Source organism: Salvelinus sp. IW2-2015, linkage group LG22 (assembly GCF_002910315.2).
Source record: "Salvelinus sp. IW2-2015 linkage group LG22, ASM291031v2, whole genome shotgun sequence".
Classification (NCBI taxonomy): domain Eukaryota; kingdom Metazoa; phylum Chordata; class Actinopteri; order Salmoniformes; family Salmonidae; genus Salvelinus; species Salvelinus sp. IW2-2015.
The window spans coordinates 2,965,326-2,979,392 of NC_036862.1; the positions used below are offsets into that span (position 1 = coordinate 2,965,326).

A 14,067-nucleotide genomic window follows, 5' to 3' on the forward strand; every position below is an offset into this window, starting at 1 on the left:
CTTGCTCTGCAAGGGCCGCGGCTTTTGTGGAGCGATGGGTAACGATGCTTCGTGGGTGACTGTTGTTGATGTGTGCAGAGAGTCCCTGGTTCGCGAGGGGCCGGACTAAAGTTATACTGTTACACCCGTGGTTAAATGGCCACAATAAGAATAATAATAAGAATTGATAGCGATCACGTAGAGTGTATACATCAAGTGGATGCTCAAGGTGGTCCATTTTTTCAAGTGAGAGGATACATTTTTTTGTGTCTTGGGTACATGTATGTGAGTGTGAGTATAAATGAATGAGTAGTCAATCCCCTCCCTACCACTTCCTCTTGGCTCTAACCCTTCAGGGCCTATTGCAACCAACATTGGCAGCAATGAACAACCTTGAGGTGATCTCTACGTGTTAAAGGGAGGTTCCACTCAAAATACAACCGAACATGATTTTTTTCATTTATCGTGGCTGTAGTTGATTTGCCAAGTTTGGGGATATTTAGTCCCCTTACTGAGATAATTAAAAGCCATATTTTGTTGATTCATCAGTGTTTGTGTGTGGTGCTCACCGACTGGGTGCATCATCGTCTTCAGAGTCGAAGAAGCTTGTCGTCTCCAGCTCAGAACTCATCAGCGTTGACGAGCTCTCGTAGCCCGCCAGCTCCGGTCGCCGCAGCTCCCGCTCTGGGCGCGTGTGACCATTCAACCTGCCACCTGAGGAGGACGCCAGACAAGCGGAAGAGAGGAGAGGTCAACCGGGTAGTATTCAGTAGGCACCCAATGGAAGAAAACGGACTGAAATAGGAAGGGAGTACCTGGACTTGTCTAATAAGAAACGCACAAATAATTTTTCAAAACACCCGTTTTTTTGTAAGCAAAATGTTTTGCTATGGTGTGTCCTAATAACAATATCAATACTCTGGCCTCCCGGGTGGCGCAGTGGTCGCAGTGCTAGCTGTGCCACCAGAGATTCTGGGTTCGAGCCCAGGCTCTGTCACAGCCGGCCGCGACCGGGAGGTCCATGGGGCGACGCACAATTGCCCAGCGTCGTCTGGTTAGGGAGGTTTGGCCGGCAGGGATATCCTTGTCTCATCGCGCACTAGCGACTCCTGTGGCAGGCCGGGCCCAGTGCACGCTGACCAGGTCGCCAGGTGTACGGTGTTTCCTCCGACACATTGGTGCGGCTGGCTTCCGGTTTGGATGTGTCAACTTCACTGTCAAGAAGCAGTGCGGCAAGGTTGGGTTGTGATTCGGAGGATGCATGGCTCTCGACCTTCACCTCTTCCGAGTCCGTACGGGAGTTGCAGCGATGAGACAAGACTGTAACGACTACCATTTGGATTTCACGAAATTGTGGTGAAAAAAGGGTCAAACATATATACAGTGGGGAGAACAAGTATTTGATACACTGCGATTTTGCAGGTTTTCCTACTTACAAAGCATGTAGAGGTCTGTAATTTTTATCATAGGTACACTTCAACTGTGAGAGACGGAATCTAAAACAAAAATCCAGAAAATCACATTGTATGATTTTTTAAGTAATTAATTTGCATTTTATTGCATGACATAAGTATTTGATCACCTACCAACCAGTAAGATTCCGGCTCTCACAGACATGTTAGTTTTTCTTTAAGAAGCCCTCCTGTTCTCCACTCATTACCTGTATTAACTGCACCTGTTTGAACTCGTTACCTGTATAAAAGACACCTGTCCACACACTCAATCAAACAGATCCAACCTCTCCACAATGGCCAGACCAGAGAGCTGTGTAAGGACATCAGGGATAAAATTGTAGACCTGCACAAGGCTGGGATGGGCTACAGGACAATAGGCAAGCAGCTTGGTGAGAAGGCACATTTGTCCACTTTGTGGCGGAAGGTGGTTAGAGTGTTGGACTAGTAACCGAAAGGTTGCAAGATCGAATCCCCGAGCTGACAAGGTAAAACTCTGTCGTTCCGCCCCTGAACAAGGCAGTTAACCCACTAGGGTCATTGAAAATAAGAATTTGTTATTAACTGACTTGCCTAGTTAAATAAAGGTAAAATAAAATAAACATTTTAAAAGTATAATGTTGATTTTTATTAAGGTCCATGTCTGTGGATTATATTTTGGTATGATTACCACTTATCGAAGGTAGCTAAAATGTGGTTATCACTGTATTATATGTTATGACGCCTAAACAATTAGTTGGGCCAACAGGATTGAGATGACATTTTCTCATACTAAGGTAATTTATATACAGTGTTATTAACTTCATAATACAACACAAATTAAGGTACAAATCAAATGAATTCGTAATGACATCTATGGGCTCACCTTGGGGGGTTCAAAGGTAATACATGTATGCATTTTGGGGTACATCGAGACAGAATGGGCAGTATTGGGATGGACTCCATTATCACATGGTACCCTACATGATAACTAGTTTTTTTTGCCATACAGTGATCGTAGATTTTGCCTATAATCAGTCCCAGCAGCCTATTTTCAGGATGGCCGCCATTCACTTATCAAATGGGGATAAACTGCATTGATTTTGCATGACCATAACTGAATAAATAATTGGTGTAATAAGACCAACAATTGCTTAAAATGTGTGTTACAATGATAACTAAATGATGGCCCAAGTATGTCAGTTATATTTATTTAGCAAAATATTACCAGAATAGTGGTAAAAATAAGTTTTAAAAACTGTCTGAATTGCGAAGTCGTTTCATATTACATTAAAACTCACATTCACTGATGTCTGTTGATAAAAATGATATGATTCTATAAATTGTTAACATCAAGAAATGTGATGTGGAACCCACCCCTTACATTGCATTCTATATGAAATCCCATAGGAATGGATAACATTGAGCTAAGAATTACAGATAACCCATTTTCGCAAAATGCCTTCATAATGAGTGCACCAAACTTTACATAAAGCTGGGAAATGTCTAAACAATGATGCCTAGCTATTGCTGGTTTATGCATAGGGTACACATTTTCCAATATGACCATCAACAGGCTCTATTGGATTGGTCTGACATTGCCAGAACTCTCAATAATATTTGTATTTACGATGTATCCCCATTAGCTGCTGCCAAGGCAGCAGCTACTCTTCCTGGGGTCCAGAMAAATTAAGGCAGTTAAACAATTTTAAAATATTACAATTCATTCACAACATATTTCACAACACATTAAGTGTGTGCCCTCAGGCCCCTTCTCTACTACCACATATCTACAATACAAAATCCATGTGTACGTGTGTGTATAGTGCGTATGTTATCGTGTGTTTGTTTGTGTTGCTTCACAGTCCCGGCGTGTGTAAGGTGTATCTGTTTTTTAAATCAAATTTTACAGCTTGCATTAGTTACTTGATGTGGAATAAAGTTCAATGTAGTCATGGCTCTATGTAGTACTGTGCGCTTCCCATAGTCTGTTCTGACTGTGAAGAGACCTCTGGTGGCATGTCTTGTGGGGTACGCATGGGTGTCTGAGCTGTATGCCAGTAGTTCAAACAGACAGCTCAGTGCATTCAACATGTCAACACCTCTCACAAATACAAGCAGTGATGAAGTCARTCTCTCCTCCACTTTGAGCCAGGAGAGATTGACATGCATATTATTAATGTTAGCTCTCTTTGTACATCGAAGGGCCAGCCACTGAATTTTGGCTCATTCCTCCTGACAGAGCTGGTGTAACTGAGTCAGGTTTGTAGGCCTCCTTGCTCGCACACACTTTTTTAGTTCTGCACACATATTTTCTATGGGATTGAGGTCAGGGATTTGTGATGGCCACTCCAATACCTTGACGTTGTTGTCCTTAAGCCATTTTGCCACAACCTTGGAAGTATGCTTGGGGTCATTGTCCATTTAAAAGACCCATTTGCAACCAAGCTTTAACTTCCTGACTGATATCTTGAGATGTTGCTTCAATATATCCACAATTTTCCTCCTCATGATGCCATCTATTTTGTGAAGTGCAGCAGTCCCTAATGCAGCAAAGCACCCCCACAACATGATGCTGCCACTCCCGTGCTTCACGGTTGGGATGGTGTTCTTCGGCTTGCAAGCCTCCCCCTTTTTCCTCCAAACATAACGATGATCATTACGTCCAAACAGTTCTATTTTTCTTTCATCAGACCAGAGGACATTTCTCCAAAAAGTATAATATTTGTCCCCATATGCAGTTGCAAACCGTAGTCTGGCTTTTTTATGGCGGTTTTGGAGCAGTGGCTTCTTCCTTGCTGAGCAGCCTTCAGAGTTTATTGACTACCTTTATAGTGCGACTCTCATCTTTAAACTGGATAGTAATACTTATTAACCCTCGATCTTTTATACCCTCTTCCTCCAGCATCTTCACAAGGTCCTTTCTGTTTCTGGGATTGATTTGCACTTTTTGCACCATAGTACGTTTCATCTCTAGGAGACAGAACGCGTCTCCTTCCTGAGCGGTGAATGACGGCAGTGTGGTGCCCCATGGTGTTATTACTGTGTACTATTGTTATTACAGATCTATGTCGTACCATTCAGGCGTTTGGAAATTGCTCCCAAGCATGAACCGGACTTGTGGAGGTCCACAATTTTCTTCTGAGGTCTTGGCTGATTTTTATTTTTATTATTCCCATTATTCAAGCAAAGAAGCACTGAGTTTGAAGGTAGGCCATTGAAATACATCCACAGGTACACCTCCAATGACTCAAATGATGTCAAATTAGCCTATTCAGAAGGCTCTAAAGCCATGAATAAATTGTCTGTGGAATTTCCCAAGCTGTTTAAAGGCACAGATCAATGTAAACTTCTGACCCACTGGAATTGTATACAGTGAATTATAGTTGAAAATCTTACTAAACAATTTTGGAAATATTGCTTACTGTAAGTACATAATGCACGAAGTAGATGTCCTAACCCACTTGCCCAAAAACTATATAGTTGTTTAACACAGAAAGAATATTGTTTGTGAGTGGTGATTAAAACGGATTTAATTGACTCCAAACCTAAGTGTATGGTAAACCTCCCACTCTCAACTGTACATACAAAACATTTTGCAAAAAAAATATATGGGATTGGAAGGAGTGATAGCAGACAATTACATTGATGAAGCTAAAGCAATCGTATCGCAAGATTAAACGATGCACCCCTTAAAAAAATATTAAAACAAATAAAAACATCTACGAGTGGTCCATAACATTACAGAGTAAAGACATAGTAACATTACATAATGATTAAAGTTAATGGAGTAGCTATGTATAACTTATTACAATTAAGTCCAAGGTTGTACATTAAACATTTACAGCAGCCGTACATTAATAACATTAAGAGTGAGTCAACTACACTATTTACGAGTTAGTTACATAACATTAACAGTAGCACAACAGTGTACTTTACACATTTAACATTATACATAACACACGTCACATAACATACAAGTGCACTTAACACTACACGTGTTACATGTCATAGAGCAGTTACATTACCTATCAGAGCAGTCCAAACATTACGAGGTTCACATTAACATTTCGAGAGTAGTCACTATTATACCATTTAAGTTTGTTACAGTACCTAGCATGAGTTAGCATTAAACAATTACCAGAGTGGTTTCATCATTAATACCAGTATTACAGATGTAGTTTCACATTAAACATTAACTGTTGTCGAGCTATCCATTAACATTACAGAGTTGTGACCAACTTTCACAGAGTAGTCCACACCAATTAACATTACCAAAGCTGTCACATAACATTACTTTAAAATGCTTCTCATTCAATACAGAGGCCATCACATTAACCATACAGAGGTGTTCACCATTAGACACATTACACAGAGCAGTCACATTAACACTACAAAATCAGTCACATTAACATGACAAAATCGTCACATAACATGACAAATTGTCCACATTAACATTAAGTGTTACATTAATTATACAGAGCACTTCACATAACATTACAGAGTTTCACATTCAATTACAGAGTGGTTACATTAACATTACAGAGCCAGTCACATTAACATTACAGAGTGTTCAACAAACATCACAGAGTCGGTCACCAATTAACATTACAAAAGATCACATCTAACATTACAGAGTGTTCACATTAACATTACAGAGTGGTACATTAACATTACAGAGCAGTCCACATTAACATTACAGAGTGTTCACATTAACATACAGAGTGGTGACATTAACATTACAGAGTGTTACATTAACATTACAGAGCAGTCACATTAACATTATAGGATGTTCACATTAACATTACAGATGTCACATAACATTACAGAGTGTTCACATTAACATTACAGAGTTTCACATTAACATTACAGAAGTGTTACATTAAACATACAGAGCAGTCACATTAACATACAAGATTTCACATTAACAGACAGACGCACCAGTGGTCACATTAACAACAGTAGCTACAAACATTACAGAGTGTTCACATCAACATTACAGAGTAGTCACATCAACATTACAGAGTATCACATCAACATTACAGATAGTCACCATCAACATTACAGAGTAGTTCACATTAACATATACAGAGTGTTCACATTAAACATTACAGGATGGTCACATTAACATTACAGATAGTCACATAACATTACAGAATAGTCACAAACATACAGATAATCACATTAACATTACAGAGTAGTCACATCTACATTACAAGATGCTAAGCATTACAGAGTAGTCACATTAACTACAGCTGCCGGGTGACAACTTTACAGAGTAGTCACATTAACATTACAGAGTGGTCACATAACATTGCCGAGTGTCACATTAAAAGCAGAGTGGTCACATTAACATTTACAGAGTCGTTACATTATACTTACAGAGATCGTCACATTAACATTACAGACGCACATTAACATTACAGAGCAGTCACATTAACATTACAGAGTGTTCACATTAACATTACAGAGTGGTCACATTAACATTTACATAGCGGTTACATTAAACATTACAGCAGGCAGTCACATTCAACATTACAGAGTGTCACATAAAACATTACATAGACAGTTCCAAGTATAACATACAGAGTGTTACATTACATTACAGAGCGTTACATTAACATTACAGAGCAGTCACATTAACATTACAGAGTGTTCACATTAACATTACAGATGGTCCACATTAACATTACAGATTAGTCACATAACATTACAGAGTGTTCACATAACATTACAGAGTAGTCACATCAACATTACAGAAGCAGTCACATCAACATACAGAGTAGCACATTACATTACAGAGCTGGTGTACCATTAACATTACAGAAGTCACATTAACATTTACAGAGTGTACATTAAATACAGCATGGTCACATAACATTACAGAGTAGGTCACATTAACATTACAAGGTAGATTTACACAAATCACATACAGATAGTCACATTACAAACATACAGTAGTAGTCACAACACATTACAGAGCTAGTACACAATTAACATTACAGAGTGTTCACATTAACATTACATGACAGTAGTCACATTAACAATACAGATCAGTCACATTAACATGAACAAAAATCGTACAGCATTAACCATACAAATTTGTCACATAACATTAGAGTGGTCACATTAACTTAACAGAGCAGCACATTGCAACATTACAGCATGCTCACATTAACATACAGAGTGTTACATTTAACATTACAGAAGCAGTCACATTAACATACAGCATGTTCACATTAACATGAATCGTAGTTCATTACAACACTTACTAGAGTGAGTCACATTAATACAACAGCGAGTGTTCACATTAAACATTTACAGATGGTCTAACATTAAACATTACAGAGCCTAGTTACACATTAACATTACAGAGTGTTCACATTAACATTACAGAGTTCGGTACAAACATTACAGCATGTCACATTAACATTACAGAGGCGTCACACATAACATTACAGAGTTCACATTCAACAAACTTCACACATTACAGAGTTTCACATTAACATTACAAGAGAGTTTTTCACATTAACATCTACAGAGTAGTTCACATTAACATTACAGAAGTGTTACACCATTAACATTACAGAGTGCACATTAACATTAATACAGTTACAACATTCAGAGCTTCACATTAACATTACAAGAGTATACGATCTAACATTACAGCGAGTGTTCACGATTAACATTTTACAGAGTAGTCACATTAACATTACAGAGTGTTACACATCAACAATTACAGAGTAGTCACATCAACATTACAGAAGTAGTACATCAACCATACCAGAGTAGTCACATACAGGTTCACACATTAACATTACAGAAGTTCACATTAACATTACAGAGTGTCACACATTAACATTACAGAGTAGTCACATTAACATAACAGAGTAGTCACATTAACATTACAGAGTAGTCACATTTCAACATCTACAGAAAGTAGCAAAACCATTACAGATAGTACACAATATACACTGCGTAACGAGTGACAACTACAGAGTATCACATTAAACATTACAGCGAGTGGTCACATTAACATTGCCGAGTGGTCACATTAAAATTGCAGAGTGGTCCACATTAACATTTACAGAGTGGTTACATTAACATTACAGAGTGGTCACATTAACATTACAGAGCACGGTCACATTAACATTACAGAGCAGTCACATTAACATTACAGAGTGTTCACATTAACATTACAAGTGGTCACATTAAACATTACATAGCGGTTACATAAATTACAGAGCAGTCACATTAACATTACAGAGTGTTCACATTAACATTACAGAGTAGTCACATTAACATACAGAGTGTTCACATTAACATTACAGAGCGGTTACATTAACATTACAGAGCAGTCACACTAAGACTTACAATGTTCACATTAACATTACAGAAGCAGTCACATTAACATTACAGAGTAGTCCATTAACATACAGATGTTCACATAACATTACAAGTAGTCAACATCAAACAAGTACAGAGTAGTCACATCAACTTACATAAAGTAGTCACATTAACATTACAGAGTTTCACATTAAACATTACAGAGTCACATTAACATTAAAACACAGAGTAGTCACATTAACACAAAGAGTAGTCACATAACATTACAGAGATAGTCACATTAACATTACAGAGTAGTCACATTAACATTACAAGAGAATCAAGTCACATCAACATTACAGAGTAGTCACATTAACATTACAGCGCGTCTGACAACTTAAAGTAGTCACATTAACATTACAGCGTGGTGACAACTTTACAGAGTAGTCCACATTAACATTACAGAGTGGTCACATTAACATTACAGAGTGGTCACATTAACATTACAGCGTGTTACATTAAACCATTAGAGTGGCACATTAACATTAGAGTGTCACAATTAACATTAGAGTGGTCACATTAACATTAGAGTGGTCACATTAAACATTACAGGAGTAGTCACATCAACATTACAGATGTCATAACATACAGAGTAGTCACATTAACATTACAGCGTTGGGACAACTTTACAGAAAAGTAGTCACAAACATTACACCGTGGTGACAACTTTACAGAGTAGTCACATTAACATTACAGATTGGTCACATTAACATTACAGAGTAGTCACTTTAACATTACAGAGTGGTTACATTAACATTAGAGTGGTCCCATTAACATTAGAGTGGTCACATTAACATTAGAGTGGTCACATTGAAATTACAGAGTGGTCACATTAAAATTGCAGAGTGGTCACATTAACATTACAGAGTGGTCACATTAACATTACAGAGTGGTCACATTAACATTACAGAGTGGTCACATTAACATTACAAAGTAGTCACATTAACATTACAGAGTGGTAACATTAACATTACAGAGTGGTAACATTAACATTACAGAGTGGGTACATTAACATTACAGAGTGGTTACATTAACATTACATTTTATGTGGACTCCAGGAAGAGTAGGTGCTGCATGTGCAGTAGCTAATGGGGGCGTTTTGTGGTCAAATCTCATTCAAACCCTGCACTTATTAGGTCATTTGCCCTGACCTCCATAAACGGTAGAGTTTTTATATTATGAGTCGCTAAACTATTATATAATGAGGACACCATTCGGACACCAAATCCAGGGAGAAAATATGATTTTCAGATCTTGAAAGGAACGAAGCCCTTGCAGGTTGAAAATATCCTTAAAAAAATAGCCCAACGAGGGAATATAAAGGGCATAGATCCAGATAAAAAAAAAACTAACATCATTATTCCAAATAGTATATAACTCATGAAAATTACAAGTTGTGCCCAGATAATTATTGACTTGGTAAAAGTCTATTAATTTTTCCCCCCAATAGATCCCATAAAAGAATAAGCAGTTTTTTTTTGCTTTATCCCAGAAAGAAGGTCTGGAATTCTAATTGGGTGGGACTTGGCCTCCTCTATTATATCCCAGTATGACCAATTTCCCTAAAACAGTTCTGCTATTTGTAACATTGTTTTTTCAATGATGAGTCAGTCTAGTTAAATCAGTAAATGTGATAGCAACAAAAACATTTTTTTTTAAGATGAGATCCACCCATGTGAACATTCCAACTTGTCTCTACATTATTTTATCAGCCAGTGAACATTCTATTGCATCAACTCCCATACAACAAGATATATAAAAGGTGTTAAACACATAGAAAGGGGTTATCATATATCAATTTGATCAGGGGCTTGTGGGGAACAATTTAATACCATCAAACCTTTGCCACCCCAAACTGGATCCATTTTTCAGCTGGCCCATGGAGTATAAGTGGGATAGGCTGAGGAATGAAGGCAGATGGACAGACACCAAGTCTTACCATGGTCATGAGTGTCTTTCTCTTTCCATCGCGGCCTCTCTCTCTCCCTCTCCCTGCCACGGTCGCTCTCCCACTCCCTCTCTCTCTGTAGCAACACGACCGACTCCATCTCTGTCTCCTTGTCCAGGTTGTCCTGACTGCCAGCAGCATTCGCACTGATGGGCAGGTGGGAAAAAAGTCAAAGGAAGAGTAAACAAGAAGGACGAGATGAAAGAGAAAGAAACATTTTATTCAAAGGGATTATATTTCAAAAAGATTTGTCTCTTTTCCCTTCTTCTACACACAACTGTTTGACAGATGATAAACGGCAGGGGTCTGGAACTTGCCGGTGTAAGTGTCAAGTGCTGGTATCAGAATGTCAGTGTGTTTTAATGTCAGCCTCACCAGCGCATGCCGGGAGCTAGCTACAAAGAGAACGTGAGCGCCTGTCTCTGTGTGTGTTCTCATGGGGTTCAGATGGGGGTTCTTCGTGTGCAGACAGCCAGGCAGAGCTGCCACTTCCTTTGGAGAGGACCGGTGGCATCGGAGACTCAAGACCTCTCTTCCAGTCAGTATCTGAAAAGTGGTGCGCGGTGTGTCCTTTGTGTGTGTGTGTGCGTGCGTGACTAGTTGATCCATCTGGCATAGAGATCTCTCTCTCTCTCTTCTCTTCTCTCTTCTCTCTTCTCTCTTCTCTCTCTGTGAGAACTAGATAGCAATATTAAATCAGCCAGCTGGGCAGGTCTTTATCTGACAACCACAACACAGAGAGAACAGCCTTTTCCCTCTGCTGGTCAGCACTGGTTACCACTTGGCTCACTGCGCGTCACATGCACATCCTATTACACACACACAGAGAACAGGCGCTCAGTTCTCTTTGTAGCTAGCTCCGGCATGCGCTGGTGAGGCTGACATTAAACACACTGACATTCTGATACCAGCACTTGACACTTACACGGCAAGTTCCAGACCCCTGCCGTTTATCATCTGTCAAACAGTTGTGTGTAGAAGAAGGGAAAAGAGACAAATCTTTTTGAAATATAATCCCTTTGAATAAATGTTTCTTTCTCTTTCATCTCGTCTTCTTGTTTACTCTTCCTTTGACTTTTTTCCCACCTGCCCATCAGTGCGATTGCTGCTGGCAGTCAGGACAACCTGGACAACGAGACAGAGATGGAGTCGGTCGTGTTGCTACAGAGAGAGAGGGGTGGGAGAGCGACCGTGGCAGGGAGAGGGAGAGAGAGAGGCCGCGATGGAAAGAGAAAGACACTCATGACCATGGTAAGACTTGGTGTCTGTCCATCTGCCTTCATTCCTCAGCCTATCCCACTTAACTCCATGGGCAGCTGAAAAATGGATCCAGTTTGGGGTGGCAAAGGTTTGATGGTATTAAATTGTTCCCACACGCCCTGATCAAATTGATATATGATAACCCTTTCTTGTGTTTAACACCTTTTATATATCTTGTTGTATGGGAGTTGATGCAATAGAATGTTCACTGGCTGATAAAATAATGTAGAGACAAGTTGGAATGTTCACATGGGTGGATCTCATCTTAAAAAAAATGTTTTTGTTGCTATCACATTTACTGATTTAACTAGACTGACTCATCATTGAAAAAACAATGTTACAAATAGCAGAACTGTTTTAGGGAAATTGGTCATACTGGGATATAATAGAGGAGGCCAAGTCCCACCCAATTAGAATTCCAGACCTTCTTTCTGGGATAAAGCAAAAAAAAACTGCTTATTCTTTTATGGGATCTATTGGGGGGGAAATTAATAGACTTTTACCAAGTCAATAATTATCTGGGCACAACTTGTAATTTTCATGGTTTATATACTATTTGGAATAATGATGTTAGTTTTTTTTTATCTGGATCTATGCCCTTTATATTCCCTCGTTGGGCTATTTTTTTAAGGATATTTTCAACCTGCAAGGGCTTCGTTCCTTTCAAGATCTGAAAATCATATTTTTCTCCTGGTTTGGTGTCCGAATGGTGTCTCATTATATAATAGTTTAGCGACTCATAATATAAAACTCTACCGTTTATGGAGGTCAGGGCAAATGACCTAATAAGTGCAGGGTTTGAATGAGATTTGACCAAAACGCCCCCATTAGCTACTGCACATGCAGCACCTACTCTTCCTGGAGTCCACATAAAATGTAATGTTAATGTAACCACTCTGTAATGTTAATGTACCACTCTGTAATGTTTGTTACCACTCTGTAATGTTAATGTTACCACTCTGTAATGTTAATGTGACTACTTTGTAATGTTATGTGACCACTCTGTTGTTAATGTGACCACTCTGTAATGTTAATGTGACCACTCTGTAATGTTAATGTGACCACTCTGCAATTTTAATGTGACCACTCTGTAATTTCAATGTGACCATCTAATGTTAATGTGACCACTCTAATGTTAATGGGACCACTCTAATGTTAATGTAAACTCTGTAATGTTAAAGTGACTCTCTGTAATGTTTAATGTGACCAATCTGTAATGTTAATGTGACTACTCTGTAAGTTGTCACCACGCTGTAATGTTAATGTGACTACTCTGTAAAGTTGTCACCACGCTGTAATGTTAATGTGACTACTCTGTAAGTTTGAATGTGACTACTCTGTAATGTATGTGACTACTCTGTAATGTTAATGTGACCACTCTAATGTTAATGTGACCACTCTAATGTTAATGTGACCACTCTAATTTGTTAATGTGACACTCTAATGTTAATGTAACCACGCTGTAATGTTAATGTGACCACTCTGTAATGTTAATGTGACCACTCTGTAATGTTAATGTGACTACTCTGTAAAGTTGTCACCACGCTGTAATGTTAATGTGACTACTCTGTAAGTTGTCACACGCTGTAATGTTAATGTGACTACTCTGTAATGTTGATGTGACTACTCTGTAATGTTAATGTGACTACTCTGTAATGTTAATGTGACTACTCTGTAATGTTAATGTGACTACTCTGTAATGTTAATGTGACTACTCTGTAATGTTAATGTGACTACTCTGTAATGTTAATGTGACCATCTGTAATGTTAATGTGAACATCTCTGTAATGTTTAATGTGACTACTCTGTAATGTTGATGTGATACTCTGTAATGTTGATGTGACTACTCTGTATGTTGATATGTGAACACTCTGTAATGTTAATGTGACTACTTCTGTAATGTTATGTGACCACTCTGTAATGTTTAATGTGTGAACACTCTGTAATGTTATGTGACTGCTCTGTAATGTTAATGTAACCGCTTGTAATGTTAATGTGAACACTCTGTAATGTTAATGTGACTACTCTGTAATGTTAATGTGAACACTCTGTAATGTTAATGTG

General features: G+C 38.7%; 1 pseudogene; it reads right to left on the reverse strand.

Annotated features, from left to right (window-relative positions):
- The window catches only part of LOC111949694 (segment polarity protein dishevelled homolog DVL-3-like), a 68,580-nt pseudogene that overhangs the window by 6,085 nt on the left and 48,428 nt on the right, over window positions 1–14,067 (reverse strand).